Below are 14,895 nucleotides of genomic sequence, written 5' to 3' on the forward strand. Positions count from 1 at the left end.
GTAAACGTGCGTTTACTTTTGACGAAATTAGAAGACGCGCCTTGTTCACGTTAACGCGGAAGTAAACGCGAAAATAAACGCCCGTTTACTCTTTACAAAATTAGAAGACGCGCCGATTTTGCGTTAACGCGAAGGTAAACGCGAAAGTAAACGGCCGTTTACTTTTTATGTCTACTGAAATTTCCGAGTTAACGCACAGTTAACGCGGCGTTTACTTGAAGTGCACGCGAGTAAACGCCGCGTTAACTTTGTCCGCCCGTTTACATGTGTAATACCACCATTGTTGTTCCCTAATTAGTCTTTGTCAAATTTGCACTTTTAAAAAAATTGTGCAGAATTCATCTTTGTTTCAAAATATGAAATTCTTGACATGAGTAAAGTTTTATCTTGTCCAGTACTACAGACTAAATTTCACATAATATTTCATTGCATATAGGATAATAATCATCACATTAGTAACCACTAATTATTTTATCAAAAGTGAAAACAAAATCACAAAGACGCCAGTTGAAAATATATCAAAAATACCAAATTTATTACTTCGGATGACATTAGTAGAACAAAGGAAAACCACACTTCCAAAAAGTGTTATGATCATTACATTTACCGAAAACTGCCTAACTTTACCGCAGGTAATCTATGACGTTGTGATTGGTTTTACGCCGTCACGTGGTGACTCCCTGTGGATACGTATGAGCTAAGTAAATTTCATATGGGGTACATGACGTCACGTCTACTGTTAGTGGTGACATCATCTATTGTTGATGTTGTATTGCATTGTTGTATTTTTCTACAAAACACAACAGGAAAAGTCCTGCGTGTGATTAATGCACTATTCAGTTCACTACTGACCAGTCTTCTAGTGACAGGCCAAATACCCGTCCTTTATCCCGGTTGACCCCTATTACAGAACAAACTTATTGTATTTGTAGTTTATATGCTCTCGTCTTGAAAATACACGAAACATTTTTTTTCACTGGACGATAAACAAACATAACTGCAGTATTGATTATGGTATCAAGCAGACATTATGAAATAAAACATGCAAATAATACTAAATGAATTTGGTGCACCCGAAGCTTGGAATAATTGCAAATGAGACGAATATCCACCTGATATGAGTTGGATGTACGTAGTTTTAGGTCACCGTACGGACTTCAATAATGACCAAAACCCATGCCGAAGATAATGCTATAAAAGTTCCCGACATGAATATGTAAATCAATTCAAACGAGAAAACTAATTAGATTCAGCAATTACAAATTAACGTTTGTTGACTCTCAAAGCTCATTACATGAAGTGTTTCTCTGCGATGGGGTTGTGATTTCCGACGTTTGTATAATTGACAAAATTTATAAAATGTATGAACAAAATATTTGTCAATACTTACTGAACAGATAATAACCTATGTATGTTACGGCAAACAGCAATGATATTGAAATTGGTTTATCTTGTCTTTTTCATGATGTATAGGTGGTGTACATATCGTACGGTCAGTTTCCCGCCAAAACGGGAGTTTCAATCTTTCACCACGACAGCGTCAAAGCTATTGGTTCTTAAATTACTTAATTTTAATATATTTAATTAGTTCCCTCTTTTTATTATTGATAAGGTAAGATTGAGGGGACTGGAGGGTTGTTTTTCTTTTCAGTATTATGTTGTGTGAAGTATACATTGTAGATGCAGAACTGTAAAACATAATGGTATACACAATAAGCACGGTGAAACATTCTACAGCATCCACACAGCACAAGCAACAAACTCTGCTATCAATTTAAGACTAAGGAGTATAAAGACTATGAAAGCTGACAAAATGAAACTGTATCAACCTATACTCTAATAATAATAGAAACACAGTGTAATAAAAGTATGTTCTATTAATTTCACATGAATTTGAACATCAAAACGTTAAAGTAAAAAACAACAAAACATGTGTTAAGTATAACGTTAATCGTATTATTAAATAACACATTAAAAAATGTATAACCTTGCATAATGAATGATGATTGTATAGTTTTTTTCCATAATCGCACAAAGAATTATGTTGCAACGAAGTCGGTTTTAAGATTTGTAGATAAATAGTCTACGTTGTGAATTTAGAAATAAATTAAAATGTTGTCTTAAAGATAAGCTTTTTTTGAATTGTGAACAAATTGAATGAAACTATTTGAAAAAATTTGACAAGTGGTCAAGCTTATATCCGATACTATTCATATGTTAATTTGAAATTGCATGGTTTAAAGTGATTTTAGATTTCAATGACATACAATTATTTTTCATTATTGATAAAAAATAGACAAAGTATAAAAAGACATTCCAATGTTCGAAAATAAAGGCTATGTTTTTAATGCAAGTTTAATATTTTGTTAAGAATAATGTGTAATGGTCCGATGACACTTTAATTATCGTTTACGTTGTAACCAAGTATAAACCTTAGTGTCGACAGAATATAACTTTTTTCATACACTTGCATAATTTATTTCTTTATATTTTATGCATGAAATATTAAGTAGGGAGATGAAATTACTTGTTTAAAAAAATTGGGTGATGAATTTTTATGTAAGTTGCGATTTTTCATTTTTCTTTTTTGTTTAACGGAAATGCATTACGAAATAACTGTGTTCTCAGGCTTAAAAAATGAATTTAGTAAATGCACTTTGGCAACATCCCTTAATGGTTTGCTTGTTTGTCAAACTGAATAGAATTAACGGATTTACATCTTTATTTGATAGAAATTCTGGAAAAATGTCACATGTTGCTGTTATACGGCTAAAATAAGGATATAAAAGCCGATTCCAGTATTATGCTTACGAGGCATGCTGACTTTCTATTTGACACAAAACCACATGCAAATGTGCCAATTGTGCAGAATTTATTGTCTTGATCAAGTGGTCCATGTTTGGGCTAGTCTGCTCAACATTAGGTAAAATTGTCATCATGGACCAATAAACACCGCTGTATAAAACATTTTCAAACAATACAGATTAACTACATTTGCAAATAAAGTACTCATAACAAAGAGTCTCTACCGAGTATAGTAATTTGTTGTACTGGGAAAGAGAAACAATGCGATTATTGTTTACATGATAAAAGCTCCGGTCCACAGGTCTGGTCTGGGGCAGACCTGTTCTCTGGAATGGTCAATAGCAGACTTGTCCACAGGTCTGGTCTGGATCTAACTTGTCAATAGGTCTGCAACAGTCCTGAAAAAACAGTCCTAGGTCTGGTCTATTTTCGATGAAGTTAATTTGCTTGTTTGCTTAAAATTTCGTACGATAACTTGGAAGCAGTCAACAAATCTGATCCGAGTGAAACTTTTTTGTACAGGTTTATACAATCAGTATATATAAAAGAATAATTTATGGTAAACAAAATTCAAAATTTTTGAATTGGTTGAAAAAAAAATACATGTTTGTGTAAGGCTCCCTTGATTGTAAAATCTCTGTTTTCAGACACAGGTTCATAAACATTTGACGTTTTAATTGTTGTAATACATCTGATACATAAAATTAGGGTTTAGTTGCTTTTAATACATAATACATTATATAAAAGCATATTTAAAAGGCATTTTTTTGCAATATTTAAAATGTTGATGCATCAATCATGTAAATCTCGATAGTTGAAATCATGCTTTTTAAATGTAAACAAGACATCCAAAATTCAATATTGAAATCGATATAAGATAAATCCTATGGCCATGAACCTTGGTCAAATAAGCTTAGGTCATGCAAAATTTAACTAAAACACATTATCACATTGATGGCTCCCAAACGCTTTTCTTTCATTTGAGGGCACAACAAAAATGAAATCAAGAATATACTTTGAGTAGCGTAATGACCGAAGGGAACCTAAAACAAATTTTTTAAATCGTTTAAAATTTGAAGTCTTCAAAGATCAAACAAACAAATCATGTTTCCAATAAGCATGAATTCTGAATGTGTTTATGTAAAGCATGTTACATCATCATAATAAACCAATAATGTAATAACATGCATTTATTTGTTTTTAAGGAATATCTGCAATATACCGTAACGGTCAAACTGATAGATGCCATTGACAATTCTCTGAAACAATGTTGACACATATGGTCGACTTGATAACAATTGTTTTATCTAACGAATGCATGGTTCAAAAGGATTACTTCTAGGTATACGTTCCCTTGTCACCATCTTATGGCATTCACCTAAAAAGCTAACCAAACCTTTAAACAGACTTATTCAGAAGGGATATAGTTACGATACTGCTGTCAGGTCATTAAATATGGCATATTTTGGTATCACTCATAGGGTCTTTTCATCGGAAATAAACACATTTATTTCAAAACCAGTTGTTGGCATGAAACGGGTTATGCTCTTCTCATATATTTTATGATTGTATGATACTAAACCCCTTACGGGAGGGATTATACTTAATTTTCATATGATGAAGACATAATCCTTTAATCAGTTTAATTGAGGTCTGGAGCTGGCATGTCAGTAACTGCTAGTAGTCCTTTATTAATTTATGTACCATTGTCATTTTGCTTAGTTTCTTGTGTTACCTATTCCGATATCGGAATTGGACTTCTTTTTATACTATGCGTATTGCTGTGTGTTAGTTAAATCTACATTGGCTAGAGGTATAGTGGGATACATTCACACACTTATTAATCTTAAAGTTATGTCTACACATAACAGGATTTGGGCATTAATAATTCCACACTGACAATTCAATGTGTTTGTTTTTTTTTATTTTTACTGTAAAAAGATGCACTCGATGAAAACTCATTGATTCATTTCAACAAGTTTCCTTTTGTTTTCATGCCTTTATATATTTGATGTGTTCATTAGGTAATGTGTATATTTCTTGTTGTTTTGGATAAGACGTTAATAAGTTGTAAAACTTTTGTCTGATTCATTTGTTATTTTGAACAATTCATTAAAGTTTAGGAGTCCGTTGCATGCTGTGCGAAATATCCGTTTTACGTAGAAAGATTACACAGTTTTATACAAATATTAGATTCGAAACAATCAAAGCTGGTCAGACATGTCAGAGGCAAACAATTATAAACAAAAGTAAGTCTTAAACAGTTATTATGATCTTAGCATCATCTAAAAAGTTTGAACCTAAAACTTGTTAAGTTTTTTTTTAAATATAGTCAGGGTTTTAATAACATTTTGCAATAAAACCACTAGTGTTCAGTCGTTTTGCAGACAATTACTGAAACACATACTGAATAGACGAACATAGACTCAACTGATCTTTATTGACGTCTACGACATTATCATAACAGTACTTAATTTACCACAGGAGATAAGTCTGTTAGATGACTGAAAGACTGAACATGACTTAGCAATGAATTAAACAGTAATCTCTCACGATGCTATCCAGATCAAAACGGTCGTTTTAGATCAATATTGATTTATAAGAGGAAGAATGGGTTATAAAATAGCCGACTAGTTTATGTAGTTAATATCAAACATAAAATTCGTGGCTTTTATAGTTATATTCATTTGTTTGATTGGCGAACAGATTGTACTTGAAGTTTAACGTTTCGTTATAATGACATTAATTAGTTGATTGCACAATTTGATACTGTCTTCAGATATAGTTTAATTTTTTCTATAATGTTTTCTTTTCCTTTATTTCTTAAATATTACATTATATATAAAAATGAAGAAAAAAAAAAACAATTACTTCCATTTATAGTGAAAATGTACCACAAAAATACTGAACAAGTAAAATTAAAAAAACCACATCAAAACAAGACAACCACTGAACATCAGGTTCCAGACTTAGGACAGATGCAAACAAATACAGCGGGTTTAAACGTTCTAATAGTTTACAACCTTCACCCTTACCTGAAACAATATTGTAACGTCACAACATAGAAAGACACACTATAAAATATCTATTGAAATGGCTTAACTCAATCAAAAGACATATTAACAAAACAAGTGAACATGCACTGAAGGAATAATTGGATCTATGACATAATGTAAATACAAAATCAATAAAATAAGGGGTGACATGATAAACAATTTCAGAAAGACAACTATAACCTTGGACAAAATGCCGCCAAATAAAATAACGTACACAGGTAAATGCAAATAATTTTGAAGAAAGGTATACAGTCATGGAGTACGGAAATTTTTTTTTAAAAATTTAAACAAATAATTTTGTTGTTCATAGTACAAGAACAGAAGTGAAAATGTATAGTCATACCAAACACTTATCAAAGCTGGTATATATTATAGACTATAATAATAGAGAGACGAGATATAACACTAAATAAGTAAACATTAAATAACAAAAATGCATGACAAATTGTATAAACAGGTCAAATTAACACAAAAGTACGATTTGAGTGTACTCGCAGTTACTGAACCTAGTTAAAAGCCAAAAACAAGTAATAATAAAAAATCATGCATCAGTGACTAAAATCTACTAAAACACATCCAATGGATTTAGTATTTAACGTCATGAACAGTCAAAGAAGACATGCCTTGTGCAATGTCAAAAATAAAAGTATCGACAGGCAGTAAGATAGTTAGGAGTTAACCTTTTAATAAATGAGTATAATTTAATATATAGATAGAGTAATCTCTATATACAAAATGAACGTGGATGTGTATTTATACATCCCCAAAAAAAATCGTTTGAAAAGAATACAAATTTAGTTATGTTTAAATTTACTGATGACAAAATCTATATTTGTGCCAATGCAAACTGTATTCAAAGATCTAATTACAACTTTGGTAAGATAACCTTTACTAATCAGTTTGTTTAAAGGTTCGTTGAGTTAACACGGATCACATAGTGATGTCCGAGCTTTTAATACAATATTACCGTAAAATGTAGGTTGTGTAATACCGTTTTAAAAAATTTTCTTCAGGTACAACCACATTTACTAATCAAATCTTTGTATCTATGAAAGAATTAAGTAAAAGTTTTAAGTTATTTATGGTAACAAAATCCCTGACTTAATAAATTACCAGTGATGCATTGATTACGTTCGTTAAAATCTATGAAATCACTACACACACGGTCATAACAAGTTAGGATATATAAGCACCGTATGATGGAGCCAAAGGAACATCACCGTCTAAAAAGGGAAAATTAACAATAGGGAGTGCAAAATCGTCTCTTTTGTAATACATTTTTGTATGGAGTTTCCCTTTAGAAATTGAAATGTTTAAATCTAGAAAAGGACAACTACTGCTGTTTATGTTAGATTTGTTTAAAGTAAGTTCCTTTGGGTAAATTTGGGTAGTATATTTTGAGAACTCTGGATTATTTAACGAAAAAATATCATCAAGATACGGTAGGTTTTGTTGAATGTATCAAGCAATTGTAGCAATGACGTGTCTTTACTGAGTTTGGTCATAAACTGAGATTCATAGCAATACAGGAATAAACAATATAGTCTGGTCATGTCAATACCTGCAGATCGAATTCAATTAATCAATATATGTTAAGGTGGTTCAGTAATTGTATTCTTTATATATGGCCTTGACAGCGGGAATAAAACATCTAAACCGGATAGTTTTCATATTGCACTACGATAATGATCATGGATAAATAATCTAAAAGAAATTCATTAACTATTCAAATATGAACTTGAAATTTAAAAAAAAAAAAGTTATACTTTAAATTTAAAACAGAACATGTTTTAATCATACAGTTCGTCGATAGTATAAATGAAAAATATGGTCAATATTAAATAACCTTGTAAAATGTAGCGAGATTTGAAGATTTGAACTCTAAAGAAGTCTTTCAAAAGACTAGTAAACACATAGAATAGATTCTAAATGGAAGGAGTAATTCAAAATATTTGCCAATAGTTAAAGTCATTTAAATTGCAAACAAACTGAATGAAATTATTTGAGAAATTATACAAATAATTGTTGATATTTAAATAGTATAATCTTACTTTACAAATCTCTAGTTTAAGTTTTGTATAAAACGCATTTGCATGTAATTGAATATCATCCTTGAGACAAAATTTACTAAGTACATAAAGCCTTAACATTGTTGAAAAATACACAGACCAATGTTTCAATACAAATATATCACTTTGTTTAGAACTATGTATAATCGTTTATCAAATTACTCAGGCAATGCCTAAACATTTATACAATTAAGCAATAAAAAGAAATCTGTATCTGCCTCCACTACATTTCTTATATATAAAAGTGGTTAAACAGTCTTTTGATTAATATGCCTTTAGCTTCTCGTCGTTATTTATGTTAAGTTCAAAATATGTACAAAAAGAAACGACATAAGGCTTTTCATTTCTTTGATTACTTTCAATATATTTTCAAACAGTTGCATATATTCAGACAAGATGTGTTTGCTTACAAATGGGGGTTGGGGGTGGGGGAGTGATACAACAGCGAAATAAATAACCAAATTAACATCAAATAATGAACATACAATAGAACAATAGAAACAACTTTTGAAGTAGGTCGACATCTGGCGTTTTTAAAAATATATGTACATCTAATTCAGCTTAAGCCTTTAAACATAAAAAAAAGTGTCTCTTAGCAGAGACTATTGCAAATCTTCATCAAAAACAAATTCTCTGAATTAACACATATTAGCATATATTTCACCTACACACATTTCCATTCACACGTTTTGTGAACTTTGAATTAAGTATAAGCAAACGACGGACTTTTTTTTCAAAAATCTTTCTGAAGTCAGAACAGCTATTTGTTATCTTATATTCCATTGGTTGTTTGCATCTGCAAAATGTATTTGCTTTATCTTTGTCTTTCTGTTTTTAAGTTTCAACAACATCGCGCTGCCCTGACATTCAATTCATAATACAATTTTGAAAAGTTACTAGTCACTGATTTTTCACATAAGTTAATCCTTCAATCGTTCTTATATTAATTGAAAATAATACGATTTCATAAATCAAGAGCAATTCATCATGTTGGTGTGTCACGCTCACTTTTCGAGGTCAACTCTCTAAAATGTTTCTCGGAACAACAAAAACCAATACCTTGAAATCCAGGAATCAGATATAATAATATGTTGAGTTGTTAAATGACAAAGGGGACTTTTAACAAATAAATAAACAATTTATAAAAGGAAGGTGTTAAAAGTCAGATCAGTTTTCTCATTGCCTGTGTATGCAGGCAATTTCAATGTGTCTATTTAAAGCATATTATACTATCAAAACTAAAATAAATCAATTTATTACAAAAGGATAATCGACAATTAACAGGATCGGACAATTTAATTGATGTATTTGACTTTTTTTTCCGGTAGCAATTGAGACAAACGTGGTCAATTTGATAAATATCGTGTACTTATTTAATCGATAAGTTGCAATACATATTACATCTAGACACTAATGACTCATCATTACGATCATTTTTGATGGTATGAACATTAACACGATTGAGATTAAACGAAAGGAAAATTATTTGTGGGTTCTAACTTTATTGTCATTCAATAAAATAAAAAAATACCATAAAGATTAAAAAAAAGAAATATATTTGAATAAAATGTTATAAATAAATAACTATAAAATTATTTGGCAGTTTCTGAAATATGAAATATGAGGACACACATGCATAATTTAACTTTTAAAAGAAATCATGGTTTTGTGTTAATTTACATCGACATTATAATGCTGAAAACAGACAAATTTTCTTGTAACTCACCCTTCAGTGTAACACCTTTTTTACCTATTAAAGTACTAGAAATGTGAGAAGATTATAAATCTGAATGAATCAGCACTGACATGCAATAAATACCCTTTAATAATTGCAGGTACAATGACATAACTGTATAGCACGAATTATTGTTCATTTTGACAGTATGACATTTAATTAACCCAAATGAGGTGAAGGAAAAATGTCACACAAAACGTAATAGAGAGAGATTTTTAAAAAGATAAAGGTCGATTTCAAAAAGTTTAAAATTCTGATGCATGACTCATGGACTACCCATTCGACGTAAATAGCTTACTCAGCATTAAATAATTTAAGATTTGAAACCATAAAGGTTCAGGAACCTTTTTAATTTTTATTATAATCGCAGTATAACCATACTGACATAAAGGTCAGAGCAAATAATATGTTATATCGATATAAATTATGCAGTATTTGAATTATTCAGTCTATTTAGGGTGTGAATCGTTAAAACGTTTCTTATGGGAACAAGCTATTATTTCTTAATATATGATATAATAAACACTATATGAAAAAAGATGTTTCCAGCAATTGAAAATAAATTTCATATTAAGAAATCTAAGTAGACTTTTATTTCACGCGACAAACTGGAGGGTGTATGCATAATTTTAAATCAATATAATCTGGAATTGACTATGACTGACCTTCAGGTCTTTAAAAAGGAAACAAAACAATGGCAACTATGAGGATATATAAACTGTCATAATTGTTTAAATACAAACCACAATGAAGTCCTAAAATATGTTAAATTGAAGTGCAATGTTTTTCGTACGTAAATAAATGATTAAACGCTATCTATTTATTAGAGATGCTGTATTTTATAAATGTAATTACAGTATGTTTTATTGTAACTACAAGTTTTAATTTATATGGGGGTATCAGTTTACGCACACATTATTTTTAAGAACTTTAAATGATCAAAGCCGATCGAACAATTTGAAGTAATATACAACCTCCATAACCTTTCGGATAAAACATGTATTATTTAACAATTATATACATATAGGGGGTCATGTTCTTCTAGAACGTCATGTCTTTCTTTGGAAGAATCAACCTGGACGATACCAAATTTCAATGAGATTTGCGTCAAGACATTAAAACAATGAAATTGGGAATGGAAATGTGGAATGTGTCAAAGAGACAACAACCAGACCATGGAGCGGAAAACAGCCGAAGGCCAGGCGTGGGTCTTCAGCACAGCGAGAACATCCCGCACCCGGAGGCGGCCTTCAGCAGGCCCCTAAACAAAAATGTGTACTGATTCGGTGAAAATGGACGTCACAACTAAACTCCAAATTATGTAAATGAACTAAATTAAAAAAAAAAACATCCAAGACTTACACAGGCCAAAGGCTCCTGATTTGGGACAGGCGCAAAAATGCGGCGGGGTTAAACATGTTTTGTGAGATCTTAATCATCCCCTAATACCTTTAGCTAATGTAGAATAAACAAATACACAGCAATACGCACAGTAAAACTCAGTATAAAAGAAGTCCGAGTACGATGTCAGAATAGGTAACAAAAGAAACTAAGCAAAATGACATAAATCAACCACGGACTACTAGCAGGTACTGACATGCCAGCTCCAGACCTCAATTAAACTGATTGAAAGATTATGTCTTCATCATACAAAAATCCAGCACAATCCCGCCCGTTAGGGGTTTAGTATCATACTATCATAAAATATATGAGGAGCATAACTCGTATCATTCCAAAAACTAGTATTAGAATAAATGTATTTATTTCCGATGCAAAGACCCTATGAGTGAATCAATAATAATACCAAAATAAGCCATATTTAATGACCTGACAACAATATTGTAACTATATCCGTTCTGAATAAGTTTGCTTGAAGGTTTTGTTAGCTTTTGAGGTGAATGCCCACATGTTTGTGTTTGTGACATGTATAGAATATTACCATAAAAGATCGGATGTGAAATACCTGAACGTATAAGATATCTGCATGTTGATTTATATTTACGAACAATGTCTTTGTACCGATGATAAAGTTGTGTAAACGTTTTGACTAGTTTGTGATATCGAAAACCTGATGTAATAAATTTTCAGTAATACAGAGGCTTCTTGCGTTTAAATCAAACATACACGAGCGAATTGAACAAGTTTAAATATATAAACTCCATAAGATGTTGACAAGGGAACGTCACCATCTAAAAATGGATAATTAACAAGAAGAAATGAAAAATCATCTCTTTTATCATTAATGTTGGTAGTAAGTTTCCCTTTAAAGATAAAGATATCACATTCATGGCGTGTGTAGTGGTCATTGTTAGTATTAGATTTATTTAAAGTCAGTTCAGCAGTATAAATCACCTTAATGTACATACTGAAGTCGTCATTACTGAAAGCCAATATATCATCCAAATATCTAAAAGTTTTAATGCATTTTTTTATCGGACGTTGTGTCGATGGGTCTTTGCTGATTTTAGTCATAAATTGTAACTCATAACAATACAGAAACAGGTCCGCAATAAGTGGTGCGCAGTTTGTCCCCATTGGAATTCCGATTACTTAACATAATACGGACTCTCCATATCGAAACAAAGTGTTATCTAGTAAAAATTCAAGAGCAGTTATTTTATCAAAGCAGGTCCAATCACATATATAATTAGTTCTCTTGTTTATTGTTACTTAAAATGACATAAAAGAGTTTGAACATACATATTCGCTTTCTGACTTTTAAAATGCCCATTTAATTAGCTGTGTGAGTAATGGAGAAATAAGTAAAAAAGTGCACGGCATAATGATGAATAGAGCGATCCTTACATCAAATTTGTTTAGTTTCTCATTACATTGAGAACATTGCAAGGAAAGAAATATATATGCATGAAGATTTCAATGAACATAATACTAGTATGCATTATTTTCTTTCACAAAACCGATTTCTGCTTTCTGGAATTTTAGAACGAAACCGTGTCGTACAATGTTTCAAAACCGGGTCCATTTATTTTGACATTAACCATTTCTTAAGTTCCGTGTAGATTCATGTTGCATTTCATAAATTTCCAGTTTTTCAATCGAAACAAAACCGGTGCCTATATACAGACAAAACCGGGTCCTGATGTTGTAAACAGCATTAACAAAATCGGGTCCTTCCATTTTGACATGGCAATTTCTTTCGTTCTGTGCATAGAAGTACAAATATTGAGTTGCAAAAATGATTTATCTTACAATCTCCATGTTTCATCTTTCCCTCCGTAAAATGTGCGCAATTAAAATGAAATCAAACAGATTCGATGTAAGGGTCCCTCCATTAATCATTTCGTCGGTCTTTTTACTTATTTTTCCATTAATATGATTTGTTTAGAACAGTTGTAGAACATATAAATTCTTACAATCGAAAATTTTAATATGAGAATTAATATTATTCAATTTTCGTTTGTAATTGTATTTGTAATCTAAATATGAAAAAAAATCAAATTAGCCAAATTAAAATTATACAGTTTATCGATTCTATATACAAAAAAAATTAATACTATATAACCTTTGAAAAGGTACACGAATTGTTAGCTATCGTATTAACACAAGACTAAGGAAAAAAACACTGGGGTTTAAATGAATGACTTAAGGTTTCAGATTTAAAACAAAATTTATCAAGCACAACAGGTAAAATTAGTTTAAACGTGTCAAACGATCTAATAAGTTTGTATATGATTGTTTTTCACGTAGTCGTGTTTTTTCCATGACTTTGTCAGTTTGTCATCGACTTATGAGTTTGAATATCTCTTCGGTATCTTCCGCCTCTCCTTTGTATAAGACATAAGTTGTACAGTCGATTGTATAGAACTTTTGAATACCAAAATTTCATTATTAAATTGCACTTGATAAAATCGGCTAATCCGAAGTGATTACGGTTAACTTTCATCAAAAACATTTAAAAAAGATCAAGTAGCTTAATAAGCAAAGAGGGTCTAACATGTCTTAGACGACTTAAAACAAAACAACATAAAATCTGAAATTTCCAATGATTAAATAAACCATTGAATTCTTCCAATATCCAGGCAATTGTAATGTGTTTATTTATAGAATGTTAAATCATTATAATAAATTGATCACAGTCAGCATTATACATTTGATATTAGAAAATTTTAAAACAATTAAAAAGACCTGGTCAATTTGATTAAAATGTAAACTCGAAAAAAATAAGATGCAATACATATTATACTTAGGCACTAACGAATCAACAGACGATAATTGTTCGAGTATTTATAAACGATAAGAGAAAAAACTATCTTTCTGGGTTCTTTCCTTCTTGTTCTTCTTGGAATAATAAAAATTCAAAAAATTATAGATTTAGTACATTTGAATAAATACTATTTATTATATTATAATTCAACAAAGAACAATTAGCGCACAAATAATACATTCAAGTACACATATTTGTAATGAACTTTTCGGTCAAATTAAAGCACACATAATTTGACACTGTCGGGATTCCAAGCTAGCACGTTTAAAACTTAGCGGATCATGTTAGTCAATTAAAAAGGAAGTATCTCGTTTAGTTCATAAAATTATACGGCAAGTGTATATATTTCAAATAACAAGCATGCATTATAGTAACTACATTAATATGCCATAATCTAGACTGCATTGACAGGTGATCTCTATGTATTATTGTTTAGGGGTTTCATTTAAAATCGAATACATCACTGAATTTCTTTTTTTTTTTTTATTATAAGGTCTTTCCACTTTTTCCGTGGACAGACCTTAAGGATATCTTGGATTATTTTGAATGATATTTTTCTTCCACTACTTTAAATTTTTCAGCAGTTTTTGTTTGGTTAACTATACGATAGTTGGCGCATTCATATGATATCAAGCAGTTGTAAAGCCTTATAATCGCATTCCATTTGACAGACCATTTTTTCTCTGTTATCGGTATCTCCCGAAACACTGTTTTTCTTGTACCCATTGCTCCATCGCAATCATAAACAAACACTCCGAAGAAATTCAAAACGGAAAGACTCTAATCAATTTGCAAAATCAAAAGCTCAAACACATCAAACGAATGGACAACAACTGTCATATTATTGACTCGGTACAGGCATTTTCTTATGTAGAAAATGGTGGATTAAACATGGTTTTATAATTAGCTAAACCTCTCACTTGTATGCCAGACGCATACAATTCCATTATATTGACAACGTTGCGTGAATAAAACAAACATTATAGGTAAAAATGTCAAAAATAG

General features: G+C 30.8%; 1 protein-coding gene across 6 annotated transcripts in view; it reads right to left on the reverse strand.

Moving 5' to 3' along the window:
• The window catches only part of LOC127718254 (transient receptor potential cation channel subfamily M member 3-like), a 135,572-nt gene extending 125,830 nt beyond the window's left edge, over positions 1-9,742 (reverse strand). For all 6 annotated transcript variants that reach the window (XR_007989664.1, XR_007989666.1, XM_052224250.1 and 3 more), the window contains exon 1: positions 9,657-9,742. The gene's annotated coding sequence lies outside the window, so the exon portion shown is untranslated. The remainder of the gene's footprint in view (positions 1-9,656) is intronic.
• Between the last annotated feature and the right edge of the window lie 5,153 nt (positions 9,743-14,895).

The sequence above is a fragment of the Mytilus californianus genome, unplaced genomic scaffold (genome assembly GCF_021869535.1).
Source record: "Mytilus californianus isolate M0D057914Y unplaced genomic scaffold, xbMytCali1.0.p SCAF_10, whole genome shotgun sequence".
In the NCBI taxonomy this organism is placed as follows: Eukaryota; Metazoa; Mollusca; class Bivalvia; order Mytilida; family Mytilidae; genus Mytilus; species Mytilus californianus.